Consider the following 18,084-nt stretch of genomic DNA (forward strand, 5'->3'; position numbering starts at 1 on the left):
TTTGATCAAATATTCCAGGGGATTCAGCTCTGTTGTCAAAACATGCCTATATGTGCTCGTTTATTTCTTCCCTAAATATATTCTCATCTTATTTACCCATGACTATAGTGAACTTTTATTATTCTAGGTTTTTTTTTTTTTTACATTTCACAGTAAGATTTCTTTCAGCCCAAAATTTTTCCTCAGAGTTAGAACTTATTGCATGAATTAGGTGCTAGGTCACAAATGGTTCTGAATTCAAATTTACTGCAGAGAAACAATTGGCATATCCCTAATGGCAGCCCAATTTAGAATAAGAATATACATTCTGCCAACCTCTCAGGTGAGTTTCTTGATTTAACTCTTCTCAAGGCCCTCTTCCATCACATGTGACCCAGTTCTTCTAAAATTATATCCTACAATGGAAGAAATAAATGTAGAAAACAATCGAGTCAGTCCAGTAGCACAGTTTAAGTGCTTACCTTGTGCCAAGCACTGTGCTAAATACTGGGAATACAAAAGCAAATAAAAAGAATGACAGTTCGTTCCTACTCTCAGGGGGCTTACAGATTCTCCTGGAGAAGATAACTCAGAAAGGAAGGTGAACCTCCAGGGCAAAGTACAAGGGTACAGGCCACCAGAACAAAACTTTGGCTAGGCTACTAAAAGAAGTTTTTGGAGTCTTTGGAGTAGACTAACCAAAGAGACATATCTCCCACAAAATTTAGTATTCTAGTAGGGCTGTTCATGTTTCAACTCTAATGATATAAATATATCATCCATTTGTTCAATTTTATGTTTGCTCATGACTTTTAAGACTAGGCAATCATCTCCTCCTCATCAACAAACATTTATAAAACATTTAATATGTACAAGACTCTCTGGTAAGCTCCCAGAATGCAAAGAAAGGTAAAAAAAATCCTCCAACAAGGAGTTCTCATTATAATTGGTGAGACAACATGGAAACAACTATGTACCTGTAAAATATCAGATTATATCTGGAGTTTTGTGTTCAGTTTGGGATACCATGGATTGTTGTTGTTCATTAATTTTAAGGCAAAGAACTCAAGGGCCTTCACCATCCTGTTGATTGTATCATTTGATGAATTGACTAATAATAACAACCCTCTCAGTTGTATCTGACTTTTTGTTACTCCATTTGGGGTTTTCCCACCAAGATATTTGAGTGGTTTGCCATTTCCTTCTCCAGCTTATTTTACGGTAATGATTGTGAAACCAGAAAGCTGCATGTCTCTGTCTCTGTCTCTGTCTCTCTCTCTCTGTCTCTCTCTCTCTGTCTCTCTCTCTCTCTCTCTCTCTCTCTCTCTCTCTCTCTCTCTCTCACTTTCTCTCTCTCATTTTTCTGTGTGTTTTTGTGTGTCTGATATTTGTAAAATAACATATCTGTTTCAAGTTGTTTTATACCAGGAAGAGAGTGGCCCCAGGGCTGGTCTGCATGACACAGCAGAGATGATAAACACCCCCTCCACCATAGTTGGTTCTGTCCCTAACTTTACATTCCACCCATGGCCTATTTGAAGTTTACATGCCATGAGTACCTACTATATAGTATAATACTGGTATCTCAGGGTTGGCCAAACTCTGGAATAATTAATTGGTTTAACTTTAATACAGTGAATATGCATTTTGTCTGTACCGATCATGGAATAAACATCTTTTTTTTAAAAAAAAATGGAAACTGAGGAAAACAAGTTTCAGTGACTTGCTTAAGGTCACACACCTAGTAAGTGTTTGAGGCTGGATTTGAACTTCAGTCTTCCTGACTCCAGGCCCAGGTGATCTATCCACTGTGCACTTAGCTCCCCTTTTATTAGGAAAGCCATTAATCCTTCCTAATTTATAGAAAAAAAAAACATAATAAAGCCCTTGCTACCAGGTCCTTGACATTGTTAAATGGCTTAACATTAGAAACCAATGTGATTTTATTGGTGAGAATGACACTAAAGAAGAGGCAATACCATCTGCTTTTCCAATGTACCCTTAGAACCATGGGGCTTTTCCATCTGACTTGCAGCAGAAACCTTTCACATGTACTATCTCTGCCATCAGAATGTGAACTCCTGGGCAGAACCCACAGAACAGCAGAGGGAAGCAGGGCTCCAGCCCAGGACAGCCCGGATGGTCTCTGGGTGAGCTCTATTCCACACGGAGCTGGGAGCTGGGAACGGAGTGGAGCAGAGCCCAGCCTGAGCGGCGTGGACGATCCAGACCAGAAGCCGGGCGGAGGGGGCCCTAGCGCCCTGAATACGTGAGCAGTTACCAGACCCCTCGACCCACAAACACCAAAGACTGCGGAGAAGGTTAGTGGGAAAAGCTGCAGGAGTGGAAGGAGTTCGCGGTTCGGCTTCCAGCCCCGGGGGCAGCGCAGGTGGGGCAGCTACAGCTGTTGTTACTTCCGGCTCCAGGCCCACCTGGTGGGGGGAATTAAGTGGCAGATCACAGCAGGGGTGCACAGCCTGCCGAAGATCTGAGCCCAGTCTGGACTGGGGGTCCTTGGGGAAGGAGGAGTGCGGCTCTGACAGAGCTGGCACCTCCCCCCCAAACGTAGAACATAGAACTCTGTAATCTACAAGCAGCCATACCCCACTGAAAAGCTCAAGGGTCAAGTTAGTTGGTTGGGAATATGGCCAGGACGTGAAAACGCGCCCAGATTCAGTCTCAGACTTTGGATTCTTTCTTTGGTGACAAAGAAGACCAAAAATACAGCCTAAAGAAGACAGCAAAGTCATAGAGCCTACAACCAAAGCCTCCAAGAAAAACATGAACTGGCCCCAGACCATAGAAGAACTCAAAAAGGATTTGGAAAAGCAAGTTAGAGAAGTAGAGGAAAAATTGGGAAGAGAAATAAGAAGGATGCGAGAAAACCATGAAAAACAAGTCAATGACTTGCTAAAGGAGACCCAAAAAAATACTGAAAAATACACTGAAGAAAACAACACCTTACAAAATAGACTAACTCAAATGGCAAAAGAGCTCCAAAAAGCCAATGAGGAGAAGAATTCCTTGAAAGGCAGAATTAGCCAAATGGAAAAGGAGGTCCAAAAGACCACTGAAGAAAATACTACTTTAAAAATTAGATTGGAGCAAGTGGAAGCTAGTGACTTTATGAGAAATCAGGATATTATAAAACAGAACCAGAGGAATGAAAAAATGGAAGACAATGTGAAATATCTCCTTGGAAAAACCACTGACCTGGAAAATAGATCCAGGAGAGATAATTTAAAAATTATTGGACTACCTGAAAGCCATGATCAAAAAAAGAGCCTAGATACCATCTTTCAGGAAATTATCAAGGAGAACTGCCCTGATATTCTAGAGCCACAGGGCAAAATAGAAATTGAAAGAATCCATCGATCGCCTCCGCAAATAGATCCCAAAAAGAAATCTCCTAGGAATATTGTTGCCAAATTCCAGAGCTCCCAGATCAAGGAGAAAATACTGCAAGCAGCCAGAAAGAAACAATTTGAATATTGTGGAAACCCAATCAGAATAACCCAAGACCTGGCAGCTTCTACATTAAGAGATCGAAGGGCGTGGAATGTGATATTCCGGAGGTCAATGGAGCTAGGATTAAAACCTAGAATCACCTACCCAGCAAAACTGAGTATCATGTTCCAAGGCAAAATATGGACTTTCAATAAAATGGAGGACTTTCAAGCTTTCTCAGTGAAAAGACCAGAACTGAATAGAAAATTTGACTTTCAAGCACAAGAATCAAGAGAAGCATGAAAAGGTAATCAAGAAACGGAAATTGCAAGGGACTTACTAAAGTTGAACTGTTTTGTTTACATTCCTACATGGAAAGATGATGAGTATGATTCATGAGACCTCAGTATTAGGGTAGTTGAAGGGAATATGCATATATATATATGCATATATATATGTTTATGTATATATATAAGTGAATGTGTAGGTATGCATGTATCTATGTGTATATGTATGTATGTGTATGTATGTGTATATATATATATATGTAAAAGAAAGAGAGCAGACACAGGGTGAGTTGAGGATGAAGGGAAGATAGCTAAAAGAAATAAAATGAAATTAAGGGATGAGAGAGTAACTTACTGAGAGAGGGAGATAGGGAGAGATAGAATGGGGTGGATTATCTCCCATAAAGGTGGCAAGAGGAAGCAGTTCTAGGAGAGGAGGGGAGTGGGCAGGTGAGGGGGGAATGAGTGAACCTTGCTCTCATCAGATTTGGCCTGAGGGGGAATACCATACATACTCAGTTGGGTATCTTACCCCACAGGAAAGAAGAGGGAGGAAGATAAAAAAAAAATAAAAGGCAGGGGGATGATGGAGTGGAGGGCAGATGGGGGTGGAGGTAATCAAAACAAACACTTTGGAAAGGGGACAGGGTCAAGGAAGAAAATTCAATAAAGCGGGATGGGTTGGGAAGGAGCAAAATGTAGTTAGCCTTTCACAACATGAATATTGTGGAAGGGTTATACATAATAATACATGTGTGGCCTAGGTTGAATTGCTCAACTTCTTAGGGAGGGTGGGTGGGAAGGGAAGAGGGAAGGGAATTTGGAACTCAAAGTTTTAAAATCAGATGTTCAAAAACAAAAAAACTTTTTGTATGCAACTAAAAAATAAGATACACAGGCAATGGGGCGTAGAAATTTATCTTGCCCTACAAGAAAGGAAGGGAAAAGGGGATGAGAGGGGAGGGTGGTGATAGAGGGGAGGGCTGACTGGGGAACAGGGCAACCAGAATATATGCCATCTTGGAGTGGGGGGGGAGGGCAGAAATGGGGAGAAAATTTGTAATTCAAACTGTTGTGAAAATCAATGCTGAAAACCAAATATGTTAAATAAATAAATTGCATTAAAAAAAAAAAAAAGAATGTGAACTCCTTGAGCAGACTATATTATTTTTTTCTATTTGTATTCCCAGCAGTTACCACAAACTTTTACTTTTTGAGTAAAAATACTAAATTAGTCAAATGATTCATTCATTCAACAGCTTGGTGAAGGTCCTTCAATTATTTGCCATAAGATTACTAATATAGTGGAAAGAATAGCAGATTTTCAGTTAGAAAGCCTACTTTTGAATCTTATTTCTGTTACCTATTCCCCGTGTGATCTTTGTCACATCACTTAAACTCTCTGGGTCTCAGTTCCTTATTTGAAAGTTCTGGAGTTGAATAAGATGGCTATGAGATTGACCTATTCGGCTTCTGAGATCCTTTCTAACTTAGGTTCTTTCTTTTCAAAAAATTGTAAATAGTATTAAAAAGCAGACTAGCAGGCTGTGCAGTCACAGAAGTGGCGGACAGATAGGTTTTGCTGAAATGAACATTTTCCAATGAGCTTTGTCTAAAGGAAGCATATCTTCTATGATATTATTGGTTCTCCCATAAACCAGTCATGTGATACTATACAAGTCCCTAACTCTCACCGGATTTTCCTTTTCTCATTTGAAATAGACCAGATAGTCTCTAATGTTCTTTCTTATTCTGAAAATCTATGATTCCATTCAAAGTATATTAGGGCCATTATTACTTGTATGTTATTCTAATCTGCTCCTTGCAGAAATTGGAAATCCTGTAGAAATTTTCTCCCTGTCATTTGATTTCTGCACCAAGCAATGCAAGTCTACCACACACAATCCAGTAGACTGAAACTAGATTATATCCCATTGTAAAATCCTGTTCTATTTGACAATATAAATAGATCTTTAAGTTGATAATATTAATCTTATTTCTTTTTCTACTTATACATGCCCTTTCAATATTAGACTTAAAGAGTTTTGTAGAAGTGCAGCTAATTTTCATGAGAGACAGAATTGACATAATAAAACTTTGATTCCCTGAAATGCTCAGGAGTGGATGTTCTAGTTAGTTGAATTTTGTAGATATCTGAGAGTAAATCATATCATTATTATATACTTCTTCAATGTTAATGGGGCAATGTAGTATAGTGGTAAGAGTGCTATTGTTTGTGTCAGGCATAAATGAGTATGACTCTTGCTTCACAGATCCTTACTAGGTATATGACCGTGTGCCAGATATTTAAATTCTTTGCTCCCCAACTTCCTATACAGTGTCTGTATCTATACAATGATACTCCACGATCTCTAAGATTCCTTCTAGATCTAGATCTATAATCTTATATTGTCAACTTATTACAGTACAGTTATTTCCCAATATGCATTTACCCTTCTTCAAGCTGAGACCTACTTATTAAAAAAAAGTAGTTAAGAAAAACTAAAACAATGATAACAATGGACAGAATTTGCAAAATTCCCTACCAACAAGAAGAAGATGTTCTGTGAACCCAATGATGATGATTACATTGAATTTGAAATAAGGTGCCTATACAACATTATTTCCATGAACATCATTTTACTCATTGTTTACATTGTTCTATTCCTACTTATCTCACTTCATCAGTTAATATACTATGTCTTCCAATGTTTCTCTTAATCCTTCATATTAATTTTTTACCTATGGTACAACAATGCATTCCATTACATTAATATGTACAATTTAATACAATTAATTCAGCTAATATTAAATTAATATGTTCAATTACATTAATGTATTCAATATAAACTATTGGTTTACTCATTACCCAATCAATGGGCAGCTACTCTGTTTCCTGGTATTGTTTATGAAAAAAGTAGTTTTTAAGATTTTGATATATAGATTTATCAGGTCAGGGGATTTAAAATAAAAAAGAATCTGACAAATAAATAATGAAACCTATTGTCTTACTTTAAAATATGGTATATTATTATTACCTATAGTACTTATTGTTAGAGACATGTGTTTCTGCATTTAGTTTTATTTGCTTTATAACTTCAGCATGAAGTCATTTGTAGCATTCTGCTCCTTTGTTAATTTCTTAGCCTTTTGTTTCCATCATGGCCACTCTTGCTAGAAAACACTTCACATATTGAATTCAGTACTAAATAGACTCCCTTGCATCCCTTCTAATAGCCCCTAAAGGGCTAAAATGTCTTGCTAGGAAGGTAATCTCTTAGTTGGGACTCTGAAGATTGCCTTACAGGAGGTTTCTCTCTGGCTATATTTAACTGGACTGTATTAGATTTAGATAAATTTTGTATAGATCATTTATTTTTAATGAAAGACTTCCTACTAAACATGTTTGGCTTTTAAAAACCCTTCATAACCTGGTATCTTACTACCTTTCTCATCTTCTTATACCTTACCAACCTCCATGTACTCTGCAATACAGTGACACTGTCCTCCTTGTTTTTACTTAGTGATGTCACTGTATCTCCCAATTTTGGGCATTGTTACTAGCTGTCCCTTCATCCTTCTCCCTTCCCATCACTAGTTCAAATCTCAACTAAATTACCATATTCTATGCAAAGCATCTCCTGCTCCTTCATAATATTAGAGCCTTCCCTCAGAGACATCAATTTATCCTGTAGTTTTTTTCAAAGTTGTTTGCATTTTGTCTACCCAATACACTGAGAAGTTTTTGAGTATAGGGATAGGTTTCCATTTTTTTCTGTGTGTCCTTAGTTCTTAGCATAATGCCTGGAACATACTCGATGGTTATTGATGCAAAACCAAAGAAAAAACTCAATTCAATCTGACACATTAATAATATTAAGCACTATTCAAAGTGGGGTTTAGACTCATAACACACCACAGTCCCTCTCCTCAAAGACCATGAAATCTTGCTGGAGATATAGGGCATATAGTCATAAAAATGAGAGAATTTATAAGCTAATATATAATTGATATCAAAATGTGTATTGCAGACAGAAAATGTTATATAGGTTGTCAAAGAAGAGGGAGAGCAGTGTGAATGTGAGTAGGTAGGAAATGGTTTATGAATCAGGTGGGATGTGAACAAAGCTTTGATGGATAGGCAAAAGGAGGAGAGTAGTAAAAATAGGAAGTAGCATCATATATTGTGATATCAAGGCAGGAATGAACATGTTATCTCTGTAGGGAAATGAAGAGAAAGATCTGATTAAAATCAATGTATCATGTTATGTAGTGAGTGAAGTGAATTTGGATAGTCAATTTGAAACCAAAAATAGGAAGTCTAGAATGTGAATATCAGATTGAAGAGAAACACTTCCTCCCACTTGTCGCAAGGTCAACTGTGCTCAGCTAATAGATGACTTGTAAATTTCTTCCTGGCTTGACACTTGACTTGTTATCATACTTGTTTTTACCTTCCTGAGCTTTAAAGTGATCCAGGTATATATTTGTATAGTTTATTTTGTCATCAATGAAATTATAATCCCTTTCTCATTAACTAAATAATTAAATCAACCTCACTTCCCAGTTCACTGAACACTATTTATTTAATGAACTGGAGAAATGTTGTTTCCCAATATTAATTAATTTTATTCAGCTGTAAATAAATGCTAAATCAATGAGTATATTCAATCAATTAACACATTAAAACCATAATAAAGCAAAGACATATGCCCAATAATATTATTTTAGCTATACAAAAATTCATAGCCAGATTTACCTCAAAATTCTTAATAAATCAATAAAGGACTTTACTTGTCTGGAAACACAGAGTCAATATAATTCATTTCATACTAGGTAATGATTTAAAGTCTCTTGAGAATTTTTGTATTTCTTTTCAACAGTTAAGTTTGGTGTCTCAGAAAAAAAATAGATTTTTGTTCCTTTTACCCACTCATCGGTAATCACAGGAAACATACTTACCAAAATAACTTTTATTTACCACTTCTTCACCTACTCTTCATAGTATTCTCTTCATTAGATTTCCTCATAAAATAACACTTGGGACATTTCTCACAAGAAAGAAGTCTATCCTCATCTTTTTTTTTTTTTTCTGTTTTCTCTATAAGTGATTTTCCTAGCAAGAAATTTTTCAACAATCTTCAAACTTTCACATATCCTATCAAAGAGACAAAAACCATCTCCATGGACTGTATCAGTGCATTTTTTGGAACGAAGTTTACGTGAAGAAAAGCACTATACCAAGCTTATTTGGGCAAATCATAAAAAAAGCAATGCAGAATAATTTTAAGTATTTCATGAAAGAATAATATTATGCAAATTGTGTTTTAAGTTTAAAGGGTTGTTATGTATAGAATGAATTGAAAGGAGAGAAACTGAATTCAGAGATTCAAACGCACTAACTTTAATTTATTTATTTTTAATATTTAATTTACATTTTTATATTTTTTATTTTTTTATTTTTTTTTAAATTTATTTAACATATTTAGTTTTCAGCATTGATTTTCACAAGAGTTTGAATTACAAATTTTCTACCAATTTCTACCCTCCCCCCCACTCCAAGATGGTATATATTCTTGTTGCCCTGTTCCCCAGTCAGCGCTCCCCTCTGTCACCCCAATCCCTTCCCATCCCCTTTTCCCTTCCTTTCTTGTAGGGCAAGATAAATTTTTACTCCCCATTGCCTGTGTATCTTATTTTCTAGTTGCATGCTAAAACATTTTTGTTCATTTTTGAACATCTGTTTTTAAAACTTTGAGTTCCAAATTCTCTCTCCTCTTCCCTTCCCACCCACCCTCCCTAAGAAGTCAAGCAATTCAACATAGGCCACATGTGTATCATTATGTACAACCCTTCCACAATACTCAAGTTGTGAAAGACTAACTATATTTTGCTCCTTCCCAACCCATCCCCCTTTATTGAATTTTCTCCCTTGACCCTGTCCCCTTTTGAAAGTGTTTGTTTTTGACTACCTCCACCCCCATCTGCCCTTCCCTCCATCACCCCCCCCCATTTTTTTTTTATCTTCTTCCCTCTTCTTTCTTGTGGGGTAAGATTCCCAATTGGGTATGTATGGTATTCACTCCTTAGGCCAAATCTGGTGAGAGGAACGTTCACTCATTCCTCCCTCATCTGCCCTGGTGAATTCCTGACTGGTTGAATGGCCATGCCATTCTATTAGTGGTCGTTAGTGGATCAAATTCAACCTGAATAAGAGGCTCAGCTGTAATGGAAAGAATGTTGGATTTGAAGTTAAAATCATCGAGGCTTTATAACTTTTGTTTAACTCCTAATGTGGGTTGTGTGGAAGGATTATATTCTTAAATGCTTTTTTTGTGACCAGGGTGTCTGCCCAATAAACCCCATTTGAATTGTGTGGATTAAAGACAATTCAATTCAGGCTAATGGTTGAAATGAAATAAGACTCATGGATGCCCTCTAATAGTTAACAAAAGGAAATTCAGTTGAATGATAGTTTGGGAAGGATATTCATTAAGGATATAAAACTGTTTCATGTGTACACCACTCTCCCTACTTCTTTGTATGGAAATGCATCTATTCAGCACAAGATGTTAGATATGATAACTCATAGTACTAAGGACTCTATCGGGGCTGAAAAGCATTGCCTCTTCATAAACTAGACTTGTATGCCCTAGACAACTAGGAAGTTTTTTCAAGGGCTAAATCTTAGCCCCATGGACCAATCAAGTCCCAGAGATAGTTTTTCTTCCCTACATTTTTTAGAGGAACCAGTCTAGCAGATATTGCTCCTCTCTCTCTCTCTCTCTCTCTCTCTCTGTGTCTCTCTCTCTCTCTCTCTCTCTCTTTTTCTCTCTCTCTCTTTCTCTCTCTCTCTCTCTCTCTCTCTCTCTCTCTCTCTCTCTCTGTAAATAGACTGAATTAGAATGGAATGAACATGCATTTTGTTCGATTGTAGTTTACTTTGATTTTATTTAATTAAATGTTAATATTTTGTTCCTTATTTCTTTTATCATTTGTCATTGTTGAAGGTTTTTTAAGTTTATAAAATATTTAAGAAAGGAATGGGGTGATTTATATTATAATATCACTAAACTGTATATACAAGGAAATAAAATAAAATAAAATCTTGGAGGAAAAAAGAACAACAAAAAAATTTCTCCTTCCATATGCATGTCTATATACACATATGCCATTGAGTGAATTTATAGATACATGTGTAGACATTTATACGTATATGTGTTTACGTATGAACACGTAGACATAAAAAGCTAGCAAGCTATGCTAATGTAGTGAAATTACATAAAATACAAAAGCTAGAAACTCCATTTTTATTTTCTACTCATGTCTGTACAAAACAAAAGCACAGAACCTTTGACTATTTCTCACCTTAAAATATACTTATTCAGAAGAGCATGTTTATAAGTAAGAGTGACACAAAACCATTGCTCATTGAATGTTCAATGGGTGAGGATAACTGATGACTAACTTCATTTTCTGCTTCTAAGTCTTCAAGGACTGAAATATTCATGCTTATCATAATTAGATAATCTACTGTAGCATACTGGCAGGGGTTATTCTGGTTCATTGTTTTAATTCAATTTCATTTTCAGTTGTTTAATTATTTTTAAAATACTTCACTTCTGAGATGCCCAGTGAATAATCTATCATAAAATCCTGTATTTCAGAGTAGAGATTATTGCTGGGACAAGAGTAATACAGGGAAGGAGATGTTGAATTTGGAGTCAGAAGAAACGGATTCGAATTTTGTCTCTACCTCTGACTATGAGGGTGTCTGGGGGCAAGGTAATTAACTTCTCAAGGTGTTATTTCCCTCAGCTATAAAATGAATTGCAATGATGACCAGTTCTAATCTGTGAACTTATGATACATATGACACTCCCATGTGACCTTCAAACCCATTATATTCCCTATCACCAGCCCTACCTCTTCCTTACACACACACACACACACACACACACACACACACGGAAGATTAAATACCTATAAATGATGTCCAGATAGGCAACACAAAAATAGAAACTGATGTAGTCCAAAAAACACTTTTCAATATAAATAAGTCAATGTTATAACGCATTTTTAATCTTTTCTTTTTTTAAGAGTTCAATGAAAAGTTGGGCAAGACAGTTAATGGGAAATGATTATGGGGTGAAAAAGTATAATAATTAAACTAAAGCAATAATGACAAAAAAAGGCAGCAGACTTCCATTTCACATGAGACATGAAAATCTTTGAATGATAATCCAAAGGCAATAAAATTGGAATTATATTCTATTGAGGAATAGCAAATCCATTACAATTCACCAGACTGCTAAAGGGTTTCATGGCAAAAAAAATGGTAAGAATTCTTGTTCTAACCAAACAATCCTATTCTCTATGTTCTTTCTCCTCATCGCCACCTCTTATACTCATTAGTATCTTTCAAAGCTCAACACCATTCAAAGCTTTGAATAATAACAATAACAGTAATAGAAAGCATTTATATAACTCTTTCAGGTTTCTGAAGCACTTTACAAATATCTGGTTCTACCTTCACAACAACCCTGTGAGGTAGTGATATTATTATTCCATTTTATATATGAGGAAACAGAGGGTACGTGACTTGCTCAGGATCCCACAGCTAGTGGATGAGGCAGGACACAAACTCATGTGCTTCTGCCTCAATGTTTCCAAGTTTTACCCACTGTGTAATTAGAAGGTTAATGAGGAATAAGATCTTCCCTGCCCATCAATAGGCCTCATGTGGAGCCCATTAAGGGAGCTTGCTTGCTTGTAGGAAGGCTTACACAGCTTTTGCTAATTTCTAATTAGGCACTGAGTCAGGAGAATTGTGATGCCTTCTGGATCTGAGCCTATTAGCTGAAAGAGTTTATATTCTGGTCAGAGGTAAAGGCTCTCTCGATTCCATGGTGGATGTAAAATATATAGCAGTACTGTTTGGATTTAGGCTGTAGAGCCCTGTCTGCTGGTCTTTATTTCTCTTCTCTGCATTTTCTCTCTTTTTGTATTTTATGTAATCAAAGAAGATTGTTGAAACCTGAAACAGCTGTCTTTCCTAGTAAAGCAGATAAAAGAATCTGCACAAGCAGCCATCCTGGGTATGCCACCATGGCTGCCATTGCAGCAATCTAATTGCTTCTGTATATAAATACTACTTCGCACACATTTGTATTAACTTGTTTTTGTATATATTACTTCTTCCCAGTATAATAAATGATACTTAGGGACAGGGATCATATTTGTCTTTCCGTCCTCACTGAATCACACATAATCTGGTGCAAAACAGACATTTTTTAAGTGCCTCTTGAATTGAATTGGATTTTCTGTGGATATGCTCAACATTAAACCACAATCAGAATAATTCAGTCTTTTTTCTCAATAATAACAATTTAAACAATAATAACAATTTAAAAAATGTTTTGACTAAATACAAATCTAAAATTCCTACTTATTTTTCTTTGCATATATATGCATATATACATATATACGTACATACATATGTAGAGAGAGTAAAATTTTAGAATATTCTTTTGAGACAAAAAGATCCATCCCCAAAGGAAATATTTAGTTTTGTTAATATGTTGCACCAAAGGAAAAAGGGGACAGAGCCAAGATGGCAGCTGGAAAGCAGGGACTAGAGTGAGTTCCCCACCAAGTCCCTCCAAAAACCTATAAAAATGGCTCTGAACAAATTCTAGAACTGCAGAACCCACAAAAAAACAGAGGGAAGCAGGGCTCCAGCCCAGGACAGCCTGGATGGTTGCTGGGTGAGGTCTTTCGCACATGGAGCTGGGAGCAGAGCAGAGCCCAGCATGGGCCACATGGACCAACCAGACCAGGAGCCAGGCAGAGCATGACCTAGCGCCCTGAATCACTGAGCTGTGGCAGTTACCAGACTTCTCAACCCACAAACACCAAAGACAACAGAGAAGGTGGGAAAACCTGCTGGGGACAGGGTGATAGAGTTCAAGGTTCAGTCACCACCCCAGGGGCAGTGGAGGTGGGGCAGCTACAGAACCACAGCTGCAGTTGCTTCTGGCCCCAGGCCCACTTGGTGGGGGGAATTAAGTGGCAGATCAGAGCAGGAAGGCAGAGCCTGCTGAAGATCTGAGTCCAGTCCGGGTTGGGGGTTCTTGGGGAAGGAGGAGTGGCAGAGCTGGCTGTAATAGCTCTGAAATCAACAGCACATCCCCCCCCAAGCATGGAACATAGTACTCTTTACTCTACAAGCAGTCATACCCTGACGAAAAACTCAAGGGTCATGTAAGTTGGCTGTGAACATGACCAGGCAGTGAAAACGCACCCAGATTCAGCCTCAGACTTTGGAATGTTTCTTTGGTGGCAAAGAAGACCAAAACATACAGTCAGAAGAAGTCAACAAAGTCAAAGAGCCTACATCAAAAGCCTCCAAGGAAAACATGAACTGGTCCCAGGCCATGAATGAGCTCAAAAAGGATTTGGAAAAGCAAGTTAGAGAAGTAGAGGAAAAATTGGGAAGAGAAATGAGAAGGATGGAAGAAAACCATGAAAAACAAGTCAATGACTTGGTAAAGGAGACCCAAAAAAATACTGAAAAATACACTGAAGTAAACACCACCTTAAAAAAGAGACTAACTCAAATGGCAAAAGAGCTCCAAAAAGCCAACGAGGAGAAGAATGCCTTGAAAGGCAGAATTAGCCAAATGGAAAAGGAGGTCCAAAAGACCACTGAAGAAAATACTACCTTAAAATTTAGATTGGAGCAAGTAGAAGCCAGTGACTTTATGAGAAATCAAAATATTATAAAACAGAACCAAAGGAATGAAAAAGTGGAAAATAATGTGAAATATCTCATTGGAAAAACTACTTACCTGGAAAATAGATTCAGGAGAGATAATTTAAAACTTATTGGACTACATGAAAGCCATGATCAAAAAAAGACCCTAGATATCATCTTTTGAGAAATTATCAAGGAGAACTGCCCAGATATTCTAGAGCCACAGGGCAAAATAGAAACTGAAAGAATCCACCGATCACCTCCTCAGAAGGATTGCAATAAGAAAACTCCTAGGAATACTGTCGCCAAACTCCAGAGCTCCCAGATCAAGGAGAAAATACTGCAAGCAGCCAGAAAGAAACAATTTGAGTATTGTGGAAACACAATTAGAATAATCCAAGATCTAGCATCTTCTACATTAAGAGATCAAAGGGCTTGGAATACGATATTCCGGATGTCAATGGAGCTAGGATTAAAACCAAGAATCACCTACCCAGCAAAACTGAGTATCATGTTCCAAGGCAAAATATGGACTTTCAATAAAATGGAGGACTTTCAAGCTTTCTCAGTGAAAAGACCAGAGCTGAATAGAAAATTTGACTTTCAAACACAAGAATCAAGAGAAGCATGAAAAGGAAATGAAGAAAAAGAACAAGAAAAAGAAATTGCAAGGGACTTACTAAAGTTGAACTGTTTTGTTTACATTCCTACATGGAAAGATGATGTGTATGATTCATGAGACCTCAGTATTAGGGTAGCTGAAGGGAATATGCATATATATATATATATATATATATATATATGTGTGTGTGTGTGTGTGTGTGTGTTTATGTATGTATATGTGAGTGTGTATGTATGTATATATATATAAATAAATATATGTGTGTATATATATATGTGTGTGTATATATATATATATATATATATAGAGAGAGAGAGAGAGAGAGAGAGAGAGAGAGAGATCGGGCACAGGGTGAGTTGAAGATGAAGGGAAGATAACTAAAAGAAATAAAATCAAAATAAGGGATGATAGAGGAATATATTGAGAGAGGGAGATAGGGAAAGATGGAATGGGGTAAATTATCTTGCATAAAAGTGGCAAGAAAAAGTGGTTCTGTAGGAAGAGAAGAGAAGGCAGGTAAGGGGGAGTCAGTGAATCTTGCTCTCATCAGGTTTGACCTGAGGAGGGAATACCATACATGCTCAATTGGGTATCTTACCCCACAGGAAAGGAGGAGGAAGAAGAAAAAAAGGAGGGGATGAGAGAAGGGACGGCACATAGGGGTGGAGGTAATCAAAAACAAACACTTTCGAAAGGGGACAGGGTTAAGGGAGAAAATTCAATAAAGGGGGATAGGTTAGGAAGGAGCAAAACATAGTTAGTCTTTCACAATATGAGTATATGAGTATTGTGGAAGGGTTATACATAATGATATACAGGTGGCCTATGTTGAATTGCTTGACTTCTTAGGGAGGGTGAGTGGGGAGGGAAGAGGGGAGAGAATTTGGAACTCAAAGTTTTAAAAACAGATGTTCAAAAACAAACAAACAAACAAAAACATTTTTGCATGCAATTAGAAAATAAGATACACAGGCAATGGAACATAGAAATTTATCTTGCCCTACAAGAAAGGAAGGGAAAAGGGGATGAGAGGGGAGTGGGATGACAGAAGGGAGGGCTGACTGGGGACCAGGGCAACCAGAATATATGCCATCTTGGAGTGGGGGGGAGGGTAGAAATGGGGAGAAAATTTGTAATTCAAACTCTTGTGAAAATCAATGCTGAAAACTAAATATAGTAACTGAAAAAAAGATGTTCAAAAACAGAAAAAGAAGTTTTTTCATGCAACTAGAAAATAAGATACACAGGCAATGGGGCATAGAAATTTATCTTGTCCTTCAAGAAAGGAAGTTAAAAGTGGATGGGAGAAGAGTGGGGTGACAGAAGGGAGGGCTGACTGGGGAACAGGGCAACCAGCACATACGCCATCTTGGAGTGGGGGGAGTGTAGAAATGGGCAGAAAATTTGTAATTCAAACTCTTGTGAAAATCAATGCTGGAAACTAAATATATTAAATAAATTAAATTTTAAAAAATAAAAATAGACATAAAAAAGAAAAAAATGTTGCACCAAGAATGTTAAATTAATTATATTCAGTTTGTTATGGATGCAAAGGGGTAATTTAAATATCTGCTTCCACTTTTGATTTTAAGTACCTATTATTCCCAAAGAGTATTCATATTCATTGAAAAGAACCACACTAGTTTGTTAATTCTATTCACTTGTGAGACATTAATTGGTTTTCAATTCTATGTTACATCATTAACCCATAAAGCAAATCTAATGATATTTAAAATTGAAAATAACTCTTCTGTTTTCTTTGATCTATATAACTGATTAAAACAGGGAGCAAGACATTAAAATCTAATTAATTTACATTAATGCCCCAGTTCTCATTGCCACAGGGATCTATCTTTGCAATTACCTTTGTTTCAACAACATTGGCTGATCTATATTGGTTTGGCTAATCTGTATACAAAAAGCATGTTCCTTATCTATAGTTATGATTCAATTCATATTTTCCCTTTCTTTTTGATCCTAACTTGAGGTTTTATAAACAAAATTTGTTTTTATTTACAGTCAAAATTTGATACTTCAGAAAGCAGGTACAAGTGGCTTCACTATGTGCTAGCACCTTGGACAAGGCTATAGCACAAGTTCAAATAAAGATTTCAGAGTTACCACTTGAAAATTGTAACCCTTCAAAATGCAGAGGTGGAAGCAACTTCAGGAGGAAAAAAAAGTCAAACTATCTTTATTAGAAAGGAATTCTGTTTCATAGAATAACCTAATTTCCCTCTGCTGTGTTCTTGTAGGAGAAACTTATATAGCCCAGTTAATAAAAACCAAATGCATGCTGGTGCCTCTTGAAAGTTAAGTACACTTATAGCTACCCATAATTCATCTTTTTTTTCTTTTGCATAACAATTTAGACTTCATTAAGCAATGCATTTTAAAATGCTTAACCATGCAATTATAACTAAGAAGCCTGGGGAACATTTGCTGTAAAGAAAGTAGAGGGAAACCTTCTTTCCTCCAAAATGATTACATTAATGATCCTGTACAGAGGTTAATAGCTGAAGGGTTAAAGCAAAGCAAAACAGAAACCCCTGAAGTCACTCATATGGTTCACGACAGGGTGTCTCAGTTCAATCTAATTTCTGTCGAGACCAAGCTTTGTGGGCTGTTCATTTTAGCATATGCAAGGCAAGAATGAGGCTTTTATTAAGATGGGGGAAAAACACTAATAGAAGAAAAAATAATTTAACTTATATATTCTATCTTTCTCTAGGGCTTTTTGAGATGGTCATGATGATTATGAAAATGGTCTAATTTTAAACTTTGAATTTTACAAAGTAGATTTCCAATTGTAATTTTCTCATGGTTTCTTGCTTGTAGTATATTCAATTTGAAAACTTATGAAATACTGATTATGCATGAAGAAAATATGAACATATACAGCTCCTGCTTTGCATTTGCAGATTATGCATTTTAATTTGTATTTTGAACTAATATAGACTAACATTTACCAGGAGCCTTGCTCCCCTCCCCAA

This window comes from Trichosurus vulpecula, chromosome 4 (assembly GCF_011100635.1).
Source record: "Trichosurus vulpecula isolate mTriVul1 chromosome 4, mTriVul1.pri, whole genome shotgun sequence".
Taxonomy (NCBI): Eukaryota; Metazoa; Chordata; class Mammalia; order Diprotodontia; family Phalangeridae; genus Trichosurus; species Trichosurus vulpecula.